The sequence below is a fragment of the Peromyscus maniculatus genome, chromosome 3 (assembly GCF_049852395.1).
Source record: "Peromyscus maniculatus bairdii isolate BWxNUB_F1_BW_parent chromosome 3, HU_Pman_BW_mat_3.1, whole genome shotgun sequence".
Taxonomy (NCBI): Eukaryota; Metazoa; Chordata; class Mammalia; order Rodentia; family Cricetidae; genus Peromyscus; species Peromyscus maniculatus.
The window spans coordinates 121,453,016-121,478,041 of NC_134854.1; the positions used below are offsets into that span (position 1 = coordinate 121,453,016).

The 25,026-nt window shown below is 45.2% G+C and overlaps 1 protein-coding gene across 11 annotated transcripts in view; it reads right to left on the minus strand.

The window, feature by feature from the left end:
* Foxp1 (forkhead box P1) overlaps window positions 1-25,026 on the minus strand; it is a 524,457-nt gene that overhangs the window by 161,640 nt on the left and 337,791 nt on the right. The window contains exon 1 of one of the 11 annotated variants that reach the window (XM_076567458.1): window positions 11,637-12,188. The exons of 8 other annotated variants lie outside the window; for them this stretch is intronic. The gene's annotated coding sequence lies outside the window, so the exon portion shown is untranslated. Of the gene's footprint in view, window positions 1-11,636; window positions 12,189-25,026 lie in introns of those variants that run through there. 2 more of the 11 variants (XM_015989435.3, XM_076567456.1) reach the window with 2 other exon arrangements.

Below are 25,026 nucleotides of genomic sequence, written 5' to 3' on the forward strand. Positions count from 1 at the left end.
CAGGCAATGCGATCATTAGGGCAAAACACAGGATTCAAGTTTATTAGGAGCCATCTAAAATGTGAACTGGGAGGCTAGAGAGATGGAAGGATGGTTCAGTGGGCAAGCATGGGGACCTGGGGCCAGATCCCCAGCATCAAGCCAAAAGCCAAGTATGATGGCTCAAGTCTGTAATCTAGATACCGGAGACAGGCGGATCTCTGGAGTTCACCAGCCAACCTGGCCCACGCAAAAGCAGGTTCAGTGAGAGACCCTGTCTTAAGAACTAACATGGGGCCTAGAGAGATAGCTTAGTGGTTGAGAGAACGGACTGCTTTTCCAGAAGTCCCAGGTTCAATTCCCATCACCTACATGCTGGCTCACAACTGTAACTCATACATGTGGTGCACAGACATGGGCAGACAAAACACTAAACACATAAAATGAATAATAAGAAAGAAAGAACATGGACAGCTGAAGAAGAAAGATGACATCTCACATGTGGAACAGCGCACACCCCCATGTGTGCACCAGTCAGATACACACAGTGAAAATACATATAAAGCAAGTCAATGAATGTGAGCTTGGATGCTGCATCAAACCCTGTTTTCCCTTTGTTAAAGTCCAGACTTGGCTTTTTTAAGTACTGAATAAGTGTACAAGCCTTCTTCAGTGCTCCAGATAGAAAATACAAGGGTCAGATGTGAGGATAAATCAATCAAAGGATCTATAACTCCTGATATTAACCCTGTTTTCTACCGGTGCTTTTTATGAGGTTGTGTCCCAGCAATTCATTATGACTAATAAAGATTCACATCTTTTGGGGCCTCAGATTCAGATCAGTTCATGTGAAAGCTTGAAGTGCCTGGGTAAAGTGTGCTTGAAAGGATAGTGGGATGACTAAAACACAGAGTTCTTGTACGTACGTACGTACGTACGCGCATACACACACACACACACACACACACACACACACTGTGGGGTAGGCAGAAGAGAGGGGGAAAGAGAGAGAGAGAGAGAGAGAGAGAGAGAGAGAGACTTTTCTTTTGTAATATGAATTGCACATACTCAGGATACCCTAAGAGGCAGTTAATACCTGTGAAGGCTTTGCTTCCCAAAGGCCTTCTTTCTCTTGCCTAAAATTGAAGAAGAAGAAGAAGGAGAAGAAGAAGGAGAAGAAGGAGAAGAAGGAGAAGAAGGAGAAGAAGGAGAGGGAGGGGGAGAGGGAGGGGAGGGGGAGGGGGAGGAGGGAAGGGGAAGGGGGAGGGGGAAGGGGGAAGGGAGGGGGAAGGGGAGGGGGAGGGGGAAGGGGAGGGGGAGGGGGAAGGGGGAGGAGAGGGGGAAGGGGGAGGGGAGGGGGAAGGGGGAGGGGAGGGGGAGGGGAGGAGGGGGAGGAAGAAAGAAAATGCAAAGAGTGAAAATGGTTTAGAGGTAATATTCTAGCAGAGACAGAAAACAAAGGGGGGCTGGAGAGATGGTCCAGAAGTTGAGAACCCAGGCTGCTCTTCTAGAGGACCCAGGTTCAGTTCCCAGCACCCACATGACAGCTCACAACTATCTGTAACTCCAGTTCCAGGGGATCTGACACCCTCACACAGACACACATGCAGGCAAAACACCAATGCATATAAAATAAAAATAAATTATTTTTAAAAAGAAAGGAAAAAAGAAAACAAATACAACCAACATGGAGAAGAAAAGGGGGGCCCAAACATGACCGATGATGAAAAGAAAGTGTCTGCAGGAAAGGAGAAACACCCCGTCTCCTGTCCCCCATAAGCAGTACTGAAAACAGCAGTGATGCTGGGCCCTTGTGGCTCCCAGCTGGGCAGTGGTGATGCACACCTCTAATCCCAGCATTCAAGAGGCAGAGATAGGTGGATCCCTGAATTCCTTACAGGTCAGCTTGGTTTCTAGAGAATTCCAAGATGGCCAGGGCTACACAGAGAAACCCTGTCTCAACACCTCCCAAACCCCCCCCCCCCCCCACACACACACCCGCCGCCACTGCCGAAAACAAAAAGAAAGGAAGAAAAGTGAACAGCCGTCATTCTGTCTGGTAGCACTTTAAAGGGCTGAGATTGCACCTCCATGGTTGAGTGCTTGTCTCCAAAAGGTCCACGAGTTCTACTCCCAGCACCACAGACACCAACAACAAACCGGGCCCTAGGAAATGGAAAGGAACTTCAGCCACCAGGGCTATACACAGGGAACTTAGCTGATATAAAACAGCCGGCTGAGTGGACCCCACACTCTGGGCACTCGGGGTTAGCTTCCCCCTGCTGTTTTATCTCCTATTCTCTGCCACTCTCAGGGAGATGGGGAAAGTTTTATGATTCTTGATTCAAAGTAGAAAACCAAAGAATGTGACTTGCTCAAGGTCGCAAATGTCCAGGGCAGAAAAACAAAAACAAACAAACATTGTCTCCAGAGAACTAGATAGTCACATTGTACAAGGTCACTGATTAGCCCAAAGATGGTGTGACCAGGAATCCTGGCACATGGATGTGAGGTCATAGGGAGCCCAAAACACAGGGCTGGCCTCGGTTCCTTCTGTGTTCAGGACAAGGGAAGGCCTTTTTTTTTTTTTTAAATAGAATCACACTTTTTAATCTCACAGTCCTTCTCCCCCCCCCCCCCATAGAAAAAGACTTTTTTTTCCCAACCATTCTCCCCATTCCCAGGATGCTTAAGAGTGATTGTCACATTGGCAGGCCTATGTGTCCAAAGTCACCAGATACTCATCACCATTTCATCTTTCCTTGCTCCCAAGCCAGGTCCATCAAAGAGCAGAGTTGGATGACACTCTCAGACCCAGGAGACCAACACTGCTCTGACCCCAGCAGCTGTCTAGATTCTCCTGCTACGAAAACTCACAAGTACAGGTATCCCTAGCTCTCCTACTTGGGAGTTCTTACCTCTTTGGTGAGTGTCTCTCATACCCTTCATCGCGAAGCTTCTTTGTGAAGGACGTGGGGACCATTACAGAGATCCACAACTGGTCAAAATGCGAAAAAGAAGAAGTGGTCTCCCAATGCCTAGCTCCAATCGGCACATCAACAACATAACCACTGTGTGGAAGGCTCATGGGACATCTCAGAAGAGTGGGGTGGAAAGATTCCAAGAGCCAGGAGCCAGTGTGTGTTGTGAGAGTGTCTTCTTGACATGGCAGGGATAACAGAGATACTGCACCCATGAAATCTCAGCAGTGTGGTTGCCTGAACAAGGCCTGCATAGTAACAGCACCGCCTGACAAGCCAACGTGGATGGGAGAAATTTCACAAGCTCTGCCCTAAGATGAAGAGCTACAGGCAGTCAACGGCTGCTGAGAGACGGAATTGTGTTTGACGAACTCTTGATGGGTTATCCAATCCCAAGAGGTCATCCTTAAACATAAGTACATAGAGCAACACTAAATAGACTCAGCAGGTTGTGTGTGTGTGTGAGTATGTGGAACAATATATAGAAGAAGAGGTCATAAATTCAAGAGAGAGGAGTAGGGCACAGAAAGAGAAAAATGGGTGGGAATGATTTAAATACAGTATGCAATTCTCAAGAAGTTTAAATTCCATATTTATTTACGTATTTCTTCATTATTTATTTACTTATTCATTTATTCATCCATTTATTTATTTATTCCTTTATTTATTTGATGCAGGGTCTCTCTGCATAGCCCTGGTTGTCAAGCATTCACTATGTAGACCAGGCTGATCTCAAGCTCACAAAGATCCATCTGCCTCTGGATCCCATTTGTTAGGATTAAAGGCGTGCACTACCATACCCAGCTAAGTTTAAGAATTTAAATGAAAAACAAACAATCTTCCTTTCCTAAAGAGATCACAGATAGGGTGTGTTTGAGTGTGTATGCCTGTGCATGTTTGTGTGTGCATGCTGAGGCCAGAGGCCAACCTCAGATGTCATTTCTCAAGGACGACTCTTTTATTTGAGACAAGAGTCTCTCACTGGTCTGGAATTCATCAAATAGGCTAGGCTAGCTGGCCAGGGAGCCCCAGGGATCTACCTGCCTCCACCTCCCTAACAGTAGGTTTACAAGTGTATACCTCCACACCTGGCTTTTCAAAACATTTTAAACTAATTTTCAAATGTGAGATCTGGGGATTAACTTAGGTTCTCACAAGCACTTTACTTACCAACTGTGCTATCTTCCCAGGCTAAGACCACAGATTTTCCTCTCTCTCTCTCTCTCTCTCTCTCTCTCTCTCTCTCTCTCTCTCTCTCAATCTCTCTCTCTCTCTCTCTCCCTCCCTCCCTCCCTCCCTCCCTCCCTCCCTCCCTCCCTCCCTCCCTCCTTCCCTCTGTTTCTTTCTTTTTAATTCACACTTTCCCTGAAGCCCAGTAACAGTTCCTAGACATCTTATGTTATGACTTCATTTACCTCTCTGAACCCACGAGGTCTGGCTTTCAGGGACAAAGGATTTCTGGTCCTACTGTTTGTTTTCTCTCTCCCTCCCTCCCCCCCCCTCCCCACCCCCCCCCCCCCCCGCCACTCCCCTTCCCCCCTCGGCTCATGTGAGTGAGTCGGCCACATGTGTAGCCCAGCATACACATGGAGGTGAGTGGGCAAGCTCTGGTGTCAGACTTGCCTTCTAGCTTGACATAGGGACTCTCTGCTGTTTTTCTACTGAGCATGCCAGGTTGTTTGGCCCTTGAACTTGCAGAGAGACTCTCTTATCTTTGCCTCCCATCTTGACATAAGAGCTCTGGAGTTACAAATTCTCGCTACCGCATTGGGCTTCCTGGGGGTTTTGGGACCCGAGTGAGTGTGGGTCCTCATGTCTGTACAGTAAGTACTTTACACACTAAGCCTTTACCCCAGGCCAGCCCTCATCTTCCTCTTAACCAATTAATTGATTTTTATTGTTATCTGGCTAGTCTGGAACTCATTATATAGAAGAGGAGGGCTTCAAACTCAGAGGTCGGCTTGCCTCTTCCTCTCCAGCGCTGGGATTTAAGATATGTTCCACCACTTATGGCACAGCCCTGGTTTTGAATTCACTGTATATTCTCACACTATTCTAATTATACATAAAAAGTACATACACATATATAGACATACACAGATGAATGTACAGAGTGGTGGAGCTAGGGATTGTTAAATAGCTACATTCTTCAAATTGCTCTGAGCTTTGGTCACTGAGGATACAGATGATGATCTCAAAAGGGCTGGGGAGGTAGCTCAGCTGGTAGAGTTCATGCCTAGCCGGAACAAAGCCCGAAGTCTGATCCTCAGCACCAGGAAGACCACGCATGGTGACATGTGACAGGAGTCTCTCAGCAACTGAGTGGTGTTTACAGGAGGACCAGGAGCTCAAGGTCACCCTGGGCTCCACAGCAACTTCAAGGCCAGACGAGACTTTGCAGATCATATTCCATCAACAACAAAAATCACTCCCACCCAACTGTGCAATTGCTAAGTATTTTCACCACACAAGCACTAAGCAGTGAAGACCCACCACCGCGTTTAATCCTCACCATCCCATGAGCTATCACTATATGCAGTTAACAGATGTCAACACAGAATGAGGTGAAACCGTAAGAACTGCCATGCAAACGCAGAGTCCTCAGCGCAGTACCTGGTGGAGGTGGGTCACATAATGAGTTGACACTATTAGCACAATGCACACAAGAATCTATGTGGCTAGTAGAAATCACAGAATGAGTGCCAGCAGAGGGAGATGACTGTACTGTCAGGGACCCCTGACGAAGTATTAAAGGCATCAATTGTCCACTGTCTGAGTGCCAATTCTGGGTCTTTGTTGGTTCTAAACTGCATCATATCCTGTGGCCAAGGTCACGTGGCTACAGAGAATCCCTTCATGGTCCTGCGAGGTGGGCACCACTGTGAGTACTCTGTACCCCATCATAATGCATTGATGTGGCACTCTTCCACTTAGGTAGAGACAGAACTACTTGCCTGGCATGGCAGAGTCTTTAAGAAAAATCAAGGCACCTTTAGAGCATACTGAGGAGGCTTAGGAAAAGACTCAGTCAGTAAAGCATTTTCCATGCAAGCATGGGCCTGAATCTTGGATCTCCAGAACCTATATGAAGGGCACCCAGGTGACAATGTCTGCAACCCTCGTGTTGGGGAAGGGAGTCAGAAAGATCCTGTAGGCCTTTGGTCCAATAGTTGTAGACAATGGGTGAGTTCCAGGTTCGGTAGAAGACCTTGTCTCCAAAAAGCAAAGTGATCAAATATGATACTTAACATTAATCTCTGGCCTCTCGCCCATGGATACATCCACACTAAAAGGTATATACAACACACACACACACACACACACACACACACACACACACCATTAAAGAGTACACTCAAAAGCAGCTTGTCCCTTCTTCATCCCTCCTTCGCGTTCTTCCTCTGTCCTCTCCACTGTGGATGGAACCTGCTCTTCACACATGCCAGACTAGCTATCTACACCATGTCACCCTCCCTCCAGCTCAAAAGCTGCTGCACAGTGAACGTGTTTTTAAAGGAGTCAACCCCTATGGAAGAGATGGAAGGCAGAAATAGAAAACGAGATTGGGGGAGCTATTGCTCCAAGAATTAAAAGGACATTTAAAAAAAAGAAAGAAAATAAACCAGGTAGGGCTGACAAGACAGCTCAGCAGTTAAGAGCTCTGTTCTTGCAGAAGACACAAGTTTGATTCCCAGCACCCATATTGACGGCTTACAACAACCTTTTTTTTTTTTTTTTTTTTTTTTTTTTGGTGGTGCTGGGTTTTTTTTTTTCTTCATTAAGAAATTTTTATTCATTTTACATACCAACCACAGTCCCCCCTCTCATCCCTCCTCCCACTCCCCACCAACTTTCCTTCCCAACCTACCTCCCCCCATCCTTTCCCATGGGGAGTCAGCAAAGCCTGGTACATTCAGTAGAGACAGATCCAAGCCCCTCCCCTGCATCAAGTCTGTGTAAGGTGTCCCACCATAGGTAATGGGCTCCAAAAAGCTAGCTCATGCACCAGGGATGGATCCTGATCCTACTGCCAGGGGCCCCTTAAGCAGATCAAACTACACAACTGTCTCACTATGCAGAGGGCCTAGTCCAGTCCCATGCAGGTTCCACAGCTGTTGGTCTAAAATTCATGAGTTCCCACTAGCTTGGTTCGGTACAACCACCTCTTAACTTCAGCTCCACAAAATCTGATGCCTCAGGCCTCCGGCGCTGAATTCAAGGCACAGCCCCTCTCCATCCCCTACAATAATACACATAATTTAAAAATAAAAGCAAAATCCTGAAACCAAAACCAAAACCAAGTATCTGTCATGGTAGCACATGCCTGACATCCTTAGTACTCTAAAGTCCAAGACAAGAGGTTTAGAGTTAAGGCCTGATTTTGAGCTACACAGTGAGACCCTGCTTGAAATAAAAACTAAAGGAACATTAAAAACCAGACTGTGCTTGTCTTGTGCTTAGCTGTGCTCACAGCTATGCTCAGGGAGTGACAGTGACCTCTGGAACTCCCGGTAACCACAGTTTAGCATATGGTTGAACTTGAGTCTCCAAGCATGAAGAAATAATGATTCGTTGGGAATTTGGGGGAATTACTGACCCTGAGAGAAAGATTACAAGTCTGAAAACAGGCAACTTTGTTTTCTGACACATTAGCATATCTCTACAGAAGCAGGGTGCAGGGTGGTTTAAGTGACAACTAGTCACCGTGCCAGGACCCCAAGTCCTACTTCACCACTGGTTAGCAGTGTGAGTTTGGTTAAGTGACGCGACCTTCCTGTGCCTTAGCTTCTTCACCAGCAAGAACAGGAACGCATCCCAGAAGCCCTGTCATAATAAACAGGTAAAGTCAAGAAAAGGAGTGACTGCCCGATAAAACGCAAGCAGGACACCACCACCTGCCCAGGACACATTGTTAACATTTGATGGCCTGCTGGAAAGACAGGTTCCTGAGCCAAACTAGGGTCATGAGAGTTACTTCTAAAATGTAATGGTTTTTCAGATCTAATTTGTATATCCAGGTTCCAACAAACAAACATTAGGAACCAAAATAACCTAAATAGCAGCAGTGTGCATTGCAAGCTTCTGTCTGCCCACGTGAGGCTTAGAAGTGGCACTTCAGCCATTTTTTACTGTGTGCTTGGAAGCCACAGCAAGGAGGACAGTCCCTCGGGGCTTCAGTCACTCCGAACATTCAGGGTGAACGAAAGGGTTCAGATCTTTCATCCACAAGGAACCGAACCACCCAGGAACTCACAACTGACTCATAGCCAACAGGCATGTGTGCAAAGACACACCAACTTGATTTTTTTTGTACAAGTTAAGTCTCCAACATCATCCTTAGTTGAAGTGAAACAAAATAAAACCCAGGATATTCAGTTCATGCTGAATATTAAAAATAAAAAAAGTATATCCCACCTCTGATCATAACTAAATGAATATTTAGCAAGACCTGTCCTGATTGCCTGTCACCATCATATCACAAACTAGTTAGACTTTCCAGGTGAGTTTTTTTTTTTTTTTTTTTTTTCAGGTCAGAATACTTTCTTCTAAGGTGATGATCCCTAGTCAGACACAGCCCGTCTTGGGGGAAGGGGGCTGCTTTTCCTCCTCTCCCAGTCACCCCTGGGCAGGTCCAGTCTGAGCACTCACACAGACACACCCGGGAACTGTAAACTATTTTAACAACAGGACGTTTCTCCCACCTCAAAAGTGGGATCACCTTTTCAGCCTACTGATGTCCCAAGGGTGTTCTGAGTATCAACAAGTTCACATTAGTCAGGCACTTTGATTTCTACAGACAAAAGGCTCTGTGGAACTACAAAGTATGATTATCCAAACCAACAGCCTTTGTGGAGTACTCGAGATGACAAGGGAGGAGGCAGACAGGCTACTGGTTCCCACTGGTGCCCTCCCCAAAGCAAAGCTCCCACAATCCCCAAGGCCAAGGCAGGGCCAGTCGAGGGAAGCCATAGTGTACCAGCACTTGGCTGCACTCTTCCTTATATAGTCAATGGAGAGGGAATCCCTCTGTGTGCATATTTTCAGTTCACATTCCCAAACAGTATAGGCAAACACATAGATTTCAGCTGTGATTTACAGGGCTGCCTCTGCCTGGGCCAGTCACCAGGTTAGGGCCATGCACACATCCCTGTCATAGGATGAGTCTGAGTGAGTGGGTTTCTTTGGGAACCCTGACGCCTTTTCTAAAGAAGGTGCCAGCAGGTTGGTGTACCTATGCCCCTGAGAATGTCCACAGGCACCCATGCCAACCCCACTTGAAAACTGAGAGGCTAAAGTGAGAAGATAATTTATATGGCTTGTTTTAAAATCTACACTGAATCTAGCCTTGGGACTTTCCCTTGGATTCTGGAGTACTTGCAAGACTGTAACCATCTTTAAGATTGTGGAATATTATATAATCGCAGAGACTAGTATTAGACTATATGTGCACATCATTTGGAGGTACTAGAGATTTCATCCAGAACCTTATTCCTACTAGGCAAGTGCTCAACTATTTCCTGCCCTAAAAGGAATTTTTGAGGGACACAAAGGCCTAAGTAGACCTCTTCTCTCATAGCATGTGACAGCCTTTTGGGAGGAGCCAAACACAGGCTGGCATTAAACTGTGTTCTTCACTACCACAGATACTCACACACGTGCCTTTAGCTGAGCTGCTCAGAGTTGAGATTTAAAACCCCCGAAACAGCCTGGTGACGAGAGCTCAGAGGAAGAGTATACATGAGACCCTATGTTTAATCCTTAGTACCAGATAAAACAGACAAATGCCCAATAAACAAGTAAACAAACAAATACCTTGGCCTTCACCAAAACTGTAACAGTGATTTATTAGGGAGATGGGAGTCCTATTAAAGCAAGCCACAACATACTATAATGTGGTGCCACTGAGTGGTTCAGGCACCTAGACCTTCCAAAGCACCGACCCCCTAGTCTTGGGAAACCGTATCCATCCACTGCACTAAATTCATTCTTACTACAAAGCCTGGCAAAGTATCAGAAGGAAATTCAAAGAGAAAGAGAAAAAGCTCCTGAGCCTGAAGGGTTAACTCACTTGTCAAAAAAAAAAAAAAAGAAAGAAAGAAAGAAAGAAAGAAAAGGGGACATGTATAATTTCCTTTTATCCTAAAACAATGCATTTATTATTTTCTGTGTATCTGGTAAAGGGCATGGCTTTCCGAGTGGAAAACAAAACAGACGTCGGTCACATGTTTATTTGCCTCACCTCCTCCCTTCCCTTCTGATAAATAATCAAACATGCCATCCAGAAAAAACAAAATCAGCGAGCTGGGAAATTTGATGGTCATCAAGCAGGCAGAGATAGCGAGCAGAGCGGCCCACTGTTCCCACACTGTGCTCTCGGCCCCACACCTACACTAACATCTGAGTAAATAGCCCGCTCACTCTTTCCATCTTCCCTACAATTACTCCTACTGTTAAACAAATTGTCCTTAAGGCAGTCACAAACATCTTTTCCCCCCCTCCTGCAAAGCAGGACAACTTCTGGACATTGAAAAAAAAAAAAAAAAGCCATCTCAACCACAGCAGTACACACAGAGACTTGTTTATTTGTGTAGATGTTTCTCCTATTAGACGGTTTGGACAACTAGGAAAATTCTATTCCTTTCCCTACCCTAACAGATGCTGTTGAAAATATTGAAGTTTCTGGATATTTAGTCTGAGGACTAACCAAGTTCAAAATAATAGCAATTCTCTTAAGATCTAAGGAGCCAATTTTCTACTTCCTGTCTATTCCCTCATCAGTACATAGCTTAAAAAAAAATAACACCTGGCTTGCCAATTATAGTGAAGCTGAAGAACAGGGCTGGAGGGGGTGGAGAGGGAGGGGAGAGAGGCCAGAGGGTGGACCAGGGCAGGAAAAGGTGGACCCGTTTTTAAAAAGCTCATACCATGTGTTCTCAAGTCATTTCTCCTGAAGAGCCCAAGCTCTGCCACCCCAGTGCCAGGGCTTGCTGGGCCACCCTAATTACTACCCACAGTGAAAACGCTCAAAAGAGGGTCCGATATCACAGTTAACCACCATGGCTGGAAGGGAGGCAGCAGGCTTTCTCTTTTCCCCGGGCAGCCCACTCCGTTTAAACAATAGTAACATGAATGAGCTAATGACCGTGCGTGCTTCGGCAGTCTGACTTTTATTGGCATGAAATTGGTACAAATATTATCAAGAGCGATTCGCCCGTGATGACGGTGTCATGATGTCAACCTCCGAGGACAACTCTGCAGAGTGTCACCGGCACCATCCCCACACTCTCTCAGGACTTGAGATAACAGGAAGGAAAAAAGCAGGCGGCACCCAAGGCAGCGGCGGCGGCGGAGGGAAAGTTACAATCTACATCCAGCCTGTAAAAGTGTCTGAAAACACTGGCTGGTTCTTCCCGATCAGAGCCAAAGCCACATGTGAAATCAAGAGAGAATTAACAAGGAGTTAGCAGGATCCCTATGGTGGAAAAAAAAAAGGAAGAAGAAGAAAAAGGAAAAAAAAGCTTAGATGGAGACTGGAGGGAGGGAAGGGAGCACACAGTAAACAACTTGAAGCATCTCATTTTGTCCTTTACAGAACGTCTGCCCGAGCAAAGATCCCAGCTTAAAAGTTTAACCCATTGAAAATGTTCTTTTTTTTTTTTTCATCTGGACACTTACAGAGAAAATGAAGAGTTTGACAGAGTGAGTCAGTCGGCGCCCGCGTCTCGTCTCTCTTTGCAGTTCTGTCTTGCTGTGGATGAGCTCTGGCTGTTTCTGTGAAGCGGGGGTTTGCCGAGTGGTAACAGAGATGTTTGAATAAACAGGAAGTGCTGAGCGCTGAAGCACACTCGAGGAGAGAACACACTGGAACACTGCCCTTTGTAGGCAACCTCGGGGAGGTTTGTCTCCACAGTAGCTGGCTGGGCTCTCACTCAACGACAAGGAAACCACAAGAATTCCTCAAGTAATTCTTCACTTTCAAAGCTGGAAGATCAGTTGGAGCTTGCAGGTAATTTTCAAAGTTGCACGGAGCACTTAAAGGAATCTATTAATGTTCAACGCATCTAAATCACTCCAGGATGGCAAGCAGGGATACAGCCCACACCGTGTGCCCCAGTAGACCAAGCCCTAGCCAAACACAGCTCCCGCACGCAGGCAAGTACACACCAACAGGGTTTCAGGAAACCTGTTCTTGAGATATTTTTGTGGTGACATTTACATAGGCAGGATGAGAGAGAGAGAGAGAGAGAGAGAGAGAGAGAGAGAGAGAGAGAGAGAGAGAGAGAGAGAGAGAGAGAGAGAGAATTCAGACCTTGCTGACCTTAAAGGATTTGGATCACATATATTTTTAAAGATCACATCATCCAGCATTCCAGGGATGTGCCCTCTATCTGGTTTGATTGCTTTTCCTTTACATTTACCCCCTCTGCTATCAGGAAAACTACCCGTGTATCGCACAGTGCCCACATGCCTGCTTGAACACCCCTTACCCTGTCCTAAACTGATTAACAAGGTCCTGTCTTCAGTCACCAGTAGAACCTGACAGGTACCGTTAAAAAAAAAGAAGAAGAAGAAAAAAGTGGTGAACCACAGGAGGTGTAGCAGGTCAGCCTGAAAAATGGGAGGAAGAGTCGAACAGCCATATTCGATTGAAAACAAGGAGATAGCAAAGGCTTCCTTCCTAAAATGTATTGCTGTTGTGGCCGAGATCCCTGCCACAGAGCGTCTGATTTGTTATTGAGCATGGAATGCTGGCCTGTCTGTCAGGCAGGTGCTAATACTCGGCTAAAATAACTCATTGGGAGCTGTCAGTGAGATGTTTACATAGGCCCCAATCTTTTCTTCATAGAAGGAAATTTTTTTTTTTACTGGAATTCATCTTCTTTTGATCTCACATTCAAAGCAACGGCAGCTTGATAGACATTCAAGTCTGAAAGCAAATCCAGACGCTGAAGATAAACCGCCAGAATATGACAGGCAGAAGCACCTAAAGCTTACAAAAATGAAGAGAACAGCATGTCGCCTGAGTATTACAATAGCAAAAATCAAGAGACATATTAGGTGGAACTGATCAGCCACAAAAACAGTTCAAAAGGCAGATCACAGAAACAGGACTCGGCGGAGGGGGGTGGAGGGGGAGTGGGATCAATCTTGGTTTTTCTGCCTCACCTCCCTCCTGAGCCTCCATGTCTGCCTCTCCCCTGCATGAAGGGTGGAATGTCCAATGCAGAGGTTCTTCTCTAACTGGGCTGGTCCATGTACAGAGGTGCCAAAGGATTTGCTAACAATCTGCTTCAGGGGGCATGTGCCCAGGCTCCCGCGGGCTACATTGTACTGGCATCCCTGTTTCTGCTCTCAAATGCAGCAGAAGCCTGGCCCAGGGGAGGAAGGCAGGCAGTCAGGAGATGCTCATCTGGCACAAACCAAGCTGAGATGGGGCTAACACTCTCCTCAGATGGCCAGGCAGTGAATGAATGCAAGAGCCCCACCTGCAGTCACACGCATGGTCAGATTCCTCCGGTCCCAGAGACAACATGCCACTGTTCCACCCCTAGAAGCTTTGAAGCCAACTAGGCCAGTCTCTTAAAGGGATTATCGCAAGGACTTTTTTTATGGGCATAAAAAAAATGTTAAAGAACTTTTTCTTAGAGGCATACTATTGTTTTTAAATAATGCCTCTTGTTCTAGTTAAAGTCAATGCATATAACAGCAGAAAAAGCGGTTCTCTGAGCAGTTCTTCCCTTGAGTTGTTTATTAGCAAACACTGAAAGGGAAGAGGCAGAATCAGGTTAAAGAACAGCAGATTTCTGCAGAATTTACCCTGTGGTTCTTTCCCAATTGTGATCTTCTTCTGGGACTGGAAAAAAATCAGATTCTCTTTCTTATGGTATGCTAGGGTTTTTAAAACTACTGCATTTCCCTCTTCCTCCCTCTCTCTTCCCTTCCTCCTGCCTTCCCTCCATAGTAAGTCCACAGTAAACTATGGATTTAAAAATGCACAACCCAATTTTCAAAGCTATACTCAGTCTATGGTTTGCTTTGCACCAATAGGATACCTGGGTAACTGAGTTACAAACGTGGAAACTGTGAGGAGCGGGGCCAGTAGACTGTGAGGCACTCAGAAGTTAGGGTGTCCACACAAGAGCTGCCTTTCAAATACATGTTCAGTGTATTCACGCAAACATTCCTTATGATACCATCCTATTATAAAGATTACGGTAGTCTCATACTCTCATCGAGCTGGACAGAGACCCCTGGGAAGGAAACACTACAGGTCTCTGCTGGGGAATTCTTTCAGTGAGGGTGCTTCAGGAGCAGTTCAACTAGCTCCATGGGGACATCCTTTAGCTATGGCAGGCCAGAAGGATGGCACTGTTGGAAATTCCAGAAGGTCCTTGGGAGCATTGGCCAGGGGCTAGCACTGATAGGCAGGCATTTGCCAATTGGGACCAACACAGGGGCTTGGGACCATGGCGGTGCCATCCTGGGGGCCACTGTTCTAATATCCTGGGGTGTGTCAATACATGCCGTATCAGGTGTTTGGCTGTGTCACTATGTGTTTGACTTGGGGGTAAATATTTTGCACATTTTTAACAAATATTTTTCTGTTTTGCTCAGTCAAGACATGTTATATGTTCACACTATTTGTAAATATTTTTCTCCTTTTATAACAATAATACCCTTTAAGTCAAAGCATGTTTGTATTTATTATATCAAAACAAATTCTTAGTTCAAAACAACATGACATGTTGTCTACATGGTTTCCAGGTTACACAGAAATGGTTTCACTTATGTTTCTAACACACACACACAAACAAACAGCAAACACTGTACCAGAGTCTAAGCTGTTTTTGAAAAAGTCACCTCTCACCAGTCAGTGGTGGTGCAGGCCTTTAATCCTAGCACTCGGAGGCAGAGCCAGGCGGATCACTGTGAGCTCTAGGCCAGCCTGGGCTACAGAGTGAGTTCCAGGACAAGCTCAAAAGCCACACAGAGAAACCCTGTCTTGAAAAACCACACCAAACCAAAACCAAAACAAACAAACAAAAGTTACCTCTCCCCGAGCCATGTGGAGAGATCATACACTCAGAGCTGCAGATTTTCCTTGGAATTGTACTCGATCACACACACAAGTCAGTCTCCTCCATTATTCTCTGCCATCAACGACAAAAGAACAATGCAGCTGCTTTCACCACTTACTCCCTGAATTTCTCAACTTCAATATTCCACATTACTGTAATTTGCCCCCAAACAAGGGAGGTTTACCATAAAAGTGAAATGCAATTTCCCTCGTAGATTAGAAAATAGAATTTCTCCTTCCACAAAGAATGCAACTGCCTCCACTTTGATGCAAGAAGTGACATTCCTTTTCTAGGGACATTAAAGGTCTGTTTAAAAAAAAAAATCTGCCAAGGAAGGCGGCCTTCATTAGTATAATTAAATGACTGTTGGGCTTTTTTGATATAAACAACTTTTGCGATGTCATTTTAAAAACCTCCTAATAACACCATTAAAGAGCTGCCATTTTTAACCAAGAGGCTGTCTGCTCGGGGCCATGGGATGGTAGCCATGCTTCAGGCCCCTTCCCCTCTCCCCTTTCAGACTTCTGCTGGACTTGAATGTCACCGTAGACCTTGAATCTTTGAATGTGAAATGGCCTCGCTAATTGCTTTAATTGCTTGAAGATGTGCAGGCAGGTGAAACCCGATCCCCGTGGCCATTGTGGAGACTAAGAACAACACTGGAATGTTTACACAGTGGTTTGATTTTAATAGACAGAAGGGCTGAGTTTAAGACAGCAGGAACACAGCTAGTAGGTGACCTCTTAATGTAGTCCTCCTCTAAAAACAATAATAATAAGGACACACAACCAAACACAATGTCATGTTCTGAAAGGCAGTATCCTAAATACCAAGGTTATTACCCGGTACCTGACATTTCCACCCGAAACGCTACACTTGAGAAAATTAAAACAAAACGTACTTTATATGTCAGTCACCTTCTAAACAGATTAGGACTCTATGGTTTTTTGAAGTAAGCACCCTCATTTAAATTTTAAATTGCTAATTTTTTCTCACTAGTGTAACACGCCATTGTCCCTTGGAGGGGGGGGAGGCCTAAGTGTCCCCCCCCACACTTCTGGTTTCCTGTCTCTTGCATGTTCTTTGACTGTAGAGTTGACACCAACGCTATGCACAAACATGCATCCCCCTCCAGCTTGTCCTCTTGCTCTATGACCTCAGGGTCTGCTTCTCATTAATAGGACTAAGCAGGACTTTGGAGTGACCATTCAGCAGTAGTGGCCATACTCCTTAGATGTTTTAATGGCTTGAGATGGACACCGAGAGGTTTGGTGATGCCTTCCCATGGCTGTCTTCTCATGGGGGCACAAATATTATCAGTGCGTGATAGAAAATGATTGATGTGCCGTAATCACTTACCCACAAAGGTTAAGCAGGAACAGATTTATAAAGGTGAGTACATATACTTTATATAAAATAAATATATACGTTCATGTATGCATGGGTACATATACAGATATCCATGTGCATATGTGCATACACATTAATACACACGGGATTCACGTGTATAGGAATATTTCATAGTCAAAAATAGTTCACTGCTGCAGAAAGGAAAAAATACCCTCCCCAAAATGCAATGATTTTAAGGGTAAGCTGGGCAATTTGAGGCAATAGATGTAGTTTGTAAATTATTTCAGACAAGGAGGTACTCCTCCACAGAGCAGGGAGTATTGTGTAAGTCCTGCTTACCTAAGTAATGTTGCACATTAACTCGTGACGATGAAATACAAATTGCAGAAAGGAAGAAAAAACAACACAACAACAGGAAAACGGTCCTTTTCAAAGCATCAACGTTGGAAATGCTATAAGCTATGTAATAAACGTAGGCATTTCTTTGCCCCAACAATTTGTACCCAAACACAGAGACAGAATAATGAAAGCAAAATCCGTGCATAGAATATCCTTTGAACCACGCTCACCTCACATGTATTTATCAACACTTGCACCCTTTCCTAAAAGTGAAATCCCCTGGTAAGAAGTAATGTCCTTCCCTCTGAAAAAGGAGGGGAGACAAGTATCCATTTAAACATTAAGTATAAACTAGTCCAAGCCAGCGAGAGGTACACACAGGGAAAAGTAAACAGGCCCTACTGCCTACCCCCAAAATAGTTCCCCTTTGAAAGCTCTCAGCAGCGAGTGCCTGGTACCGAGGGCTGCCCTGCTTGCTGGAAGGGTCAGCAGAGCTATGTTAAGCTGACAGGTTCAGTTTACAGCGGCCAGGACTTTGTTTGGATATACTGGCCTTGCTCACCGCCAGCTTAACAACAGATGGCTAGAAAACTTTCATTATGTTGCACAGGACTGAACTGCAAACAATCCGGAAAACTGTGAAGAAGTTTAACTCCCTCTGAACCAATGTGCCAAACCAAAGCCCGCACAGGCCCAGGGGCCTGTAGAAGCAGGCTGAGCACAGAACCTGCCAAGTGGAGTTTAGGAGAAGCTACCCTCCCTTTCAGGCTGCGGATCTAGAGAGAGCTACCAGAGGTTTTATTTTAACTGTTCGAAGGCCGGACCTTATAAGGAGTTGTACCCATTGTGCTGTCTTGTATTTTATTTTCCCAAAACTCAGCGACAGACTTTCTTTCCCTTCAGAGAGAAAAAGCTTCCAGACAATTCCCAATCCCCAAGCTCCCTTCCTGCCTCCCCTTTCTTCAGGAAGCTGGCAGGACTGCTCCAGTCTCACCCCAAACACCTAGATTTAAATATGACTTACCCAAATCTGCGTATAATTTAAATATTCATTAAGCCGTTTCAATCCCACCAAATCCTAGTCTCTTCTAATGCTTGGAGACAGGTTATAAATACACCTTCAAAGGTTTAATTCAATTGGCAATCGGAGAGGTCTTATCACTGGAAATGTGTTATTTTCCTATTATTTGAGAAATGAACAAATGTGTTTTCCACAAATGCATTTTAGAAGCTACCCTTTGCTGTTATTGAAAGGAAATTGTGTTTATGACTCCTTTAGCATAGTGTAAACTCATAAACGTCAACAGAGAGTACAAGGAAAACTGTCAACTAAATATTGTTTCCTTCACGAGCTGTTCTTCCAAGTCAATTACGCCTTTCAACTTCTGGGGCATTGTATGATAAACGGGCAGTAAAAATCATTCACATTAATATACCATGGTGCCTTGCCTGCAAAAGGTAATTAAGGAAGTAAATGACTCATAAGAATAGACATATTAGCTGCAAAATGAAAGGCAACTGGGCTGCCACATAAAAATATGTACCATTAAGATACCGCATTTTCATATTCCTGTAATCAGCTCCACTAGACTAATGCTTATTTAATCCAGTTCTGAGCTAAGTCCATCAACAACTGTTTTTCGCTGTTTTCTCCTTGACTGAACATTATGAGAGCAGGTTTGGAATAAATACTGCAATGAGATTTTTGCATACTCAATTGAAGAACAGGTTTTTCCATTTTAAAATCTATTTTTCTTTCCCCGAGAAATACAACATTAAAAAAAAAAAAAAGATTACTGGTGGGAAAAAAAAATTAGACAGAGCAAGTTAGACGTGCCTCCTTAACAGGTAGGGTGTCTGGGGGAAGAGATATTTGTTTCTATATTCACCTTTTCTGGCCATTAGGAGCATAAGGATGTCAGGCTTCCAGTTGCCAGACCCCTGCTTCTTTCCGGAAGGCCTCTTGTTAATAATACTGCCTTTCCCTGGCATGATGGAGCCATGGGAAATTCATGCTTTAGTAAAGGTGGAAGGAGAAGGTAAGACCTGAGGAGGGAGCTGGTGAGTGGGGTGATGGTAGAGGTCTCAGAATAGCCCAGTGGCCCCTGAGTCCTTCCAGAGTTAGCCACCTGACAGACAGATGACCCCTTCTTAGGAGAACTGAAACTAACCACAAACTCTCCACTCCCCTGTCCAAATTCAGGCCCCTGTACTTGATTCCCCATGACCTTTTATTTTAAGGCATCCCCGACAGCCCCTCCTAGCCCAGTCCCAGAAAAACATTATCCATGTAATGAAGGCTGAGACGGTTTTTGGAGGCGAAGTTGCTCACCTTTCTTCCCCTCTGCACCCTTGGTCCTCATCAGTGACAGAGGCCAGCCGTGTGCACTGGGAATAGGTCTAGAGACACTAGATGGGGGAGGTTTCCTGGATGCAGAAGAAATGCCCCGTCTTGTGGAAACTGGAAGCTTCTGTCTTAACTGATGGTGCATAGTCCTTCTGATCCAGTTTGGATATCTGTTTCTACAATTCCAGCTATCCTTGCTTGCCCAATGGTAGCAATAAAAACTGGTCTATAGGGCCGGGTGGTAGTGGTGCACGCCTTTAATCCCAGCACTCGGGAGGCAGAGCCAGGCGGATCTCTGTGAGCTCAAGGCCAGCCTGGGCTACAGAGTGAGTTCCAGGAAAGGCGCAAAGCAAAGCTACACAGAGAAACCCTGTCTCAAAACAAAAACAAAAACAAACAAACAAACAAACAAAAAAAAAAAAACCAGGTCTACAAATAATTGCAGGACCTGCCTCCAAATGCTTCTAGACCTGGGCTCCAAATGCCTCTAGACAGTGTCCGCCACTTACTAAGAAACCACAAAGCGATCTTAGCTTGTTTGCTCTCTGGGAGAAGGCGGCTTTGAACAAGCAAGGTTCTAGATTTCTGTAAGAGTTAGGCCTTCACTCTCCCTGCTGCCTGGCACCTAGAAGATGTTTTGTTTTCAGAACTGATGAACAGCTGGCCAGGTCCTCAAGGGCAGTCCAGGTCAGAACAGCCTGACAAGGAGCCCTTGCTATTGACTTGTCTTTTCAGGGCCTGGTGAATGCAGGGAGCCCCCTAGGTATAGGTGGATCTCACCTTGCAATGCGTTGTTGCCTCTTGCTTGCTGGAGCAGATACTGCTTAGAACAATTAATGAGCTCTAGTCCTTTCTCTAATTAAAGAACAAAGGTCCTTGTGCTCACAGAACAGCGGGGAACACACGTAGGGGTGACATAAATGCTTCTAATTGCCTTCAAATGGAATTCTTGAGATTTAGGAACATAATAGGATTGGGAACTAGGAGCATTTCCACCATCCTTTACAAATAAGCCTTTGCAGAACATAGTTAGCTGTTAATAATAAATACACCACTATCAAAGATGCAAAGTTATGACTGTGATGCCTGTAACCTTTGTGTTTGTGACAATTAACCCACACACGCACGAATACAATGATACATGAATTAGTTTTTTGTTTTTTTTAAATACATTGGAAAAAAATAATAAAATAAAAGGACCTCATAGGAAAAGGAAGGCAAGGAGGCAGCTCCTCTGAGCCTGGTACTCAGCAGACCTTCAGCGATTTGGATTCAAACATGTAATTAAGAAAGATAACCCCAGTGTTCATAGTCATTAGAGGTTTTGGGTAATAGAATACTCTCTCTCCAAAGTGTGACAAATACAGTACACTTCTGAATAACCTGCAATGCCTGGAGGAAGTACACTTGCTACCAAGGGCAAAGCCGCTGTGCAGTGAGAACAGTAATGACAGGCTGGCGTTCAACTCCATTAGCTGCTATGTGATGGCAGCACATTCGCCAGCATGCGACCTGTGAAAAATCCGAGATCTCTTTAAATCTTTGAATTGGATTACTGCATTAATTCTTAAGAACTGCGATCCCTCAACCAAGTCAAATTGCCCTCATTAACAGTGGAAAAACTGCCTCTGCAATAAGTATTTCTTTTAAAAGATATTTATTATCTATAATCACTTTCACATACTTCACCTAGAAATCTAACCAAATAACGCCAACAACTCTGAAACCAGCATCCCAACTATGCATATTAATTTGGGTTCAAATAAAAATAAAAATGAAAGCCTTTGCGCATTGCTTAAATTGACTTCCCAGGTACCAGACATCTCCTCTCACACTAAGTAGTCGCCAGCTCCAGGTTACAGGAGACACTGGGGCACACCGAGGGCTCTGGAGTAGAAGCCTCAGCTGACTGGGGGCACAGCGGTCTCTCAGCTTCTCTGTTAGAGATGGTGCATGGATGGAATTCAATCCAGACTGGGTTCTTCATGCTACTGTAACAACTGGCAGTACAGATTCCTCTAAATCACACTCAGAGAATTAAAAGGCAGGCAGAAGACAGGAAACAGTAGCAATGTAGCACCCAGCGTGGAAATGACACCCATAATAGATATTTACAGCACGGGCTCCCTCCATTCTTCCCACATCAGCTTTGCCAGGAATGTTCAACCTGTTGGGAGGATGTACTCCGCTGGGTCCTTTCAGACCAGCAGTTCCTAATCTGTGAGGAGGCTTGATCCCTTTGGAGGTCAAATGACCTTTTCACGGGGGTCACGTATCAGATGTCCTGCATATCAGAGATTTACACTATGATTCCTAACAGTCGCAAATGAGTTATGAAGGAGCAATGAAATAATTTTATGCTTGAGGATCACCATAACATGAGGAACTGGATTAAGGAGTTGCAGCATTAGGAAGGCTGAGAACCACAGTTGTAGAGAGATGGAAAAGAAAAAAGGAAGGCATGAGTGTTCAGTGATCAACTCTGCCATTCTTCCCTAGAATGGCCTCATCCGGTCTCACCCTGAGCATACTGGAATAAATTCTAGTCCTTTATGATCAATGGAGGTCCCTCTGAGGACTGGTCTCCAGCATCACAGTACTATCTTTTCTGGCTCAAGTCTCCTCCATCACTGGCCAGGGCATGAGGGTCTTCACATCAGTGACGCTGAGCAAGTGTGTTCTGAGCAAGTGTGTTGGTACCTGGCAGAAGTGGGCTGGTCTGGATTTATTGACCCTGACTATTTTTAGAGTGTGTGTTACCGAACGGGAAAAGGAGGAGAAGCTTTCCAAGCTGGCGAAGAACCAGTGCTTCTAAACAGCGACAATAAAATGCTAACTGGAGTTCCTAGTAAAAACCCAGAGGCCTTACAGGTTCCAAAGTGCCTTCTGAATCATAAAGAAATACAGATAAGCTTTGCTCCGTGTTGTGTCATTGTGTGTGAAATGTGCTTATCTACAAAAGATGTGAACATAGGCAGTCCCTGTTTAACTTACAAGGAGGGAAAAATCAATTAAACAGAGCATCCAAAAGGAGCGGAGGGAAGGCCCTTGGAGCTGGAGCAGCGTATTTCTAACAATCTTATCATCTATTGCAACTTTAACATACTAACTTCCCCAAACTATTTGCTGTTAAAAATGAGTATCTCCATTCCATACCAGATGCACAGAGTCATGCTTAAGATAATTCGGTTTAACAGTCATGGTAAGAGTATTTATTTTTTGAGTCTCAAGAATGCCTCCAGAATTCGTGTTCACGATCCTCCTACCCTGCATGGTGGGAAACATCTATCCGTTTTACGGAGGAAATCAGGTTCTGGCTGGGCCCATGTGTTTGAAAGCTTGGCTCCCAGATGGTGACACTGATTTCCGGTTCAGCTAAGGGTACTTAGCTGGTCAACTCCAGAGCTCTCCACAGATTCTCTGTGGGTCATTACTGTGGCTGCCTGAAAAAACAAAACAGGAGGGAAAGGAGACAGAGGCGTCTGGGGTAGGCACTAAAAAACGCTAAACACAAAGTGCCTGGGATCCCAGTCCTAGCACTTGGAAGACCAAAGTGGAAGGACAAGAAACTCAAGGCCAACCTGGGCTAATTGGTGAGTTGAAGGACAGCCTGGGCTACAGAACAAGACCCTTTCTCTCTTTCTTTCTTCCTTTCTTCCTTCCTTCCTTCCTTCCTTTCTTTCTTTCTTTTTTTTTTAAAAAAAGAATTTTGCTATGAACTATGATTCGCACATGAGTCAACCCAAGATACTGAGGCTCACCGCTTGCCTCCTTCCTGGGAGCACCCCAAGTCATGCAGCACAATGCAGACACTGTTCCTCTCAGCCTCCATCTGCAGAGTCTCCTGTCTCTGAGTGCTTTATGACTGTCAATCAGGATCTTGTCAAACAGTAACTGCTTTAGCAATGACCTCATGAGTAACTCGGGTTCAGGATTCTAGCAGCCTCTTGCGGCACATGGTAATGTTAACCATTCTCCAGTCCCAGAGTCTTCCCAAATTCGCAGGTCATTAATCACAGAAGGCTTCATATCTACTGCATGCTGTGCCTGGGCCTTGGAAGTGAGGGGGATGGGACGGGACAGGGCTGGACCTTCCTTTCTCAACACTTCACACAGTCCAGCTGGAGTGGGAGTTACCATGCGGGCAGAGACCTGATACTAAGAAAGATAAGAGAGCCACCATCCAAGAACAACTTGACCCACTGCCGCGATTTCACCCCAATGGCAGTAAATCATCTGGGAATTGATCTTTGAGCAGGTGATATATAAGATAGAGCAGAGAAGGAACCAGACAGGAAAAGGAACAGAGGGAAGATCCTGGGAGCTGGAACAGAGATAATGCTAAAGAAGAGATAAGCTTACTAAACAGTTAGTGACACACCACTGTCCAGTCAACGAATACAATGTCTTACTCTCTCGGAACACACAGAAATAAACTGATCACAAATATACGTTTTATGAAATGATCTAAGTGTAAAAAGCATCTTATTGACAGAAACAGAAACGCCTCATAAAATCATCAAAGCATTTACATAATCACTATGGAGGCTAGCTCTTGCTTCTGTTTTTAACCTTTTTTCAAGTCTCCTTGTAATGAAGTAGGCAGAATTCTAAGATGACCCCCTGGCACACACCCCCACCTCCAGTACAGGCACCCACCCCTTCTCGGGAAGTCAGTCCGTCACAATGGAGGGGCTGATGCTGAGGGAATTTGCAGCTGTAAACAAGGTCATAGGTCAGCAGGACTGAAGATAGAGTGCTTATCTGAAGGGGCCTGCCAGCATCACATGAACCCTTTAAACTGGCATTTCTGAGATCGGAGGCCGAGGATGTCAGAAATCGGAAGTACAAGAAAGATCTGATGCACTGTTGCTGGCTTCAGGATGAGCTGGTCACGGGGCAAGAGACCATAGAAGGCACAAAAGATGGGTGCAGTCTCGGGCCAACCAATCATCAGCAAGGGAATAAGGACCTCGGTCCTTCAACCTTGGGACTGTCCATACCTGTATGAGTACAGAGCAATCTTCAGCAAGAACTCAGGCCAGCGAAGACCTTCATCTCAGCCCGCTCATCTCCCAAGCACATAGCCCAGCAACTCTGCACCTGCCTTCCTGACCTACACAAACATAAGCTGCCAACAGCATGTGCAAGCTGCCAGATTGGTGGTGGCGATATGCTATGCAGCAACAAAGGACGTACAGAAAAGAAAAACCTTATTGCCTATGTTGAAAGTTAATAAAAGGCGTGGTTTTTTAAAAAATATACATTTATTTAATTCTGTGTGTCTTTGTGTATGTGCCTGAGTGTAACTATGTGTATCATATGCATGCCGTGCCTGAGGAGGTGAGAAGAGGTCTGCTGGAATTGGAGTGACAGATGGCTGTGAGCCACCGCTTGTGTGCTGGGACTCGAACTTGGGTCCTCTGCAAGAGCAGCCAGAGCTTCTCACTGCAGAGCCACACACAGCTATGGTTGCTGAAAGGGGTTCTTCTTTTTTGACAAGAACTTAAGTGGGAGAGGGGAGAAGGGAGGAGGAGCCTGTCCTCTGGTCCCTCATGGAGCACTGTGGGGTACTGTTAAAATCTGAGTGCGAAATGCTCCTCGTGGGCCCAAGTGTTTCCATGCTTGGCCCGAGGATGATGGCACTGCTTTTTGAGACTGTAGAATCATTATGAGTTGGGGTGGAGCTGGAGGAAGTACACCTCTTGGTGGCAAGTCTTGTGGTTAAAGACCCCCTGCTGCTTCCTGGGCTACCAAGATGAGAACGAGCAGCCTCGTGGTCCTGCCTATGGCCTCCAGCTATTCCCAGCCATGCCTTCCACACCGTGATCAAGTATGCCTCCTTGAACCAGAAGCCAAAATGCATCCCTCCTTTCTTAAGTGGCTTTTCGTTAGGTATTTGGTAACACCAACAATTAGAGGATCTGAGGAATGCTGCAGCCCAGGCCAT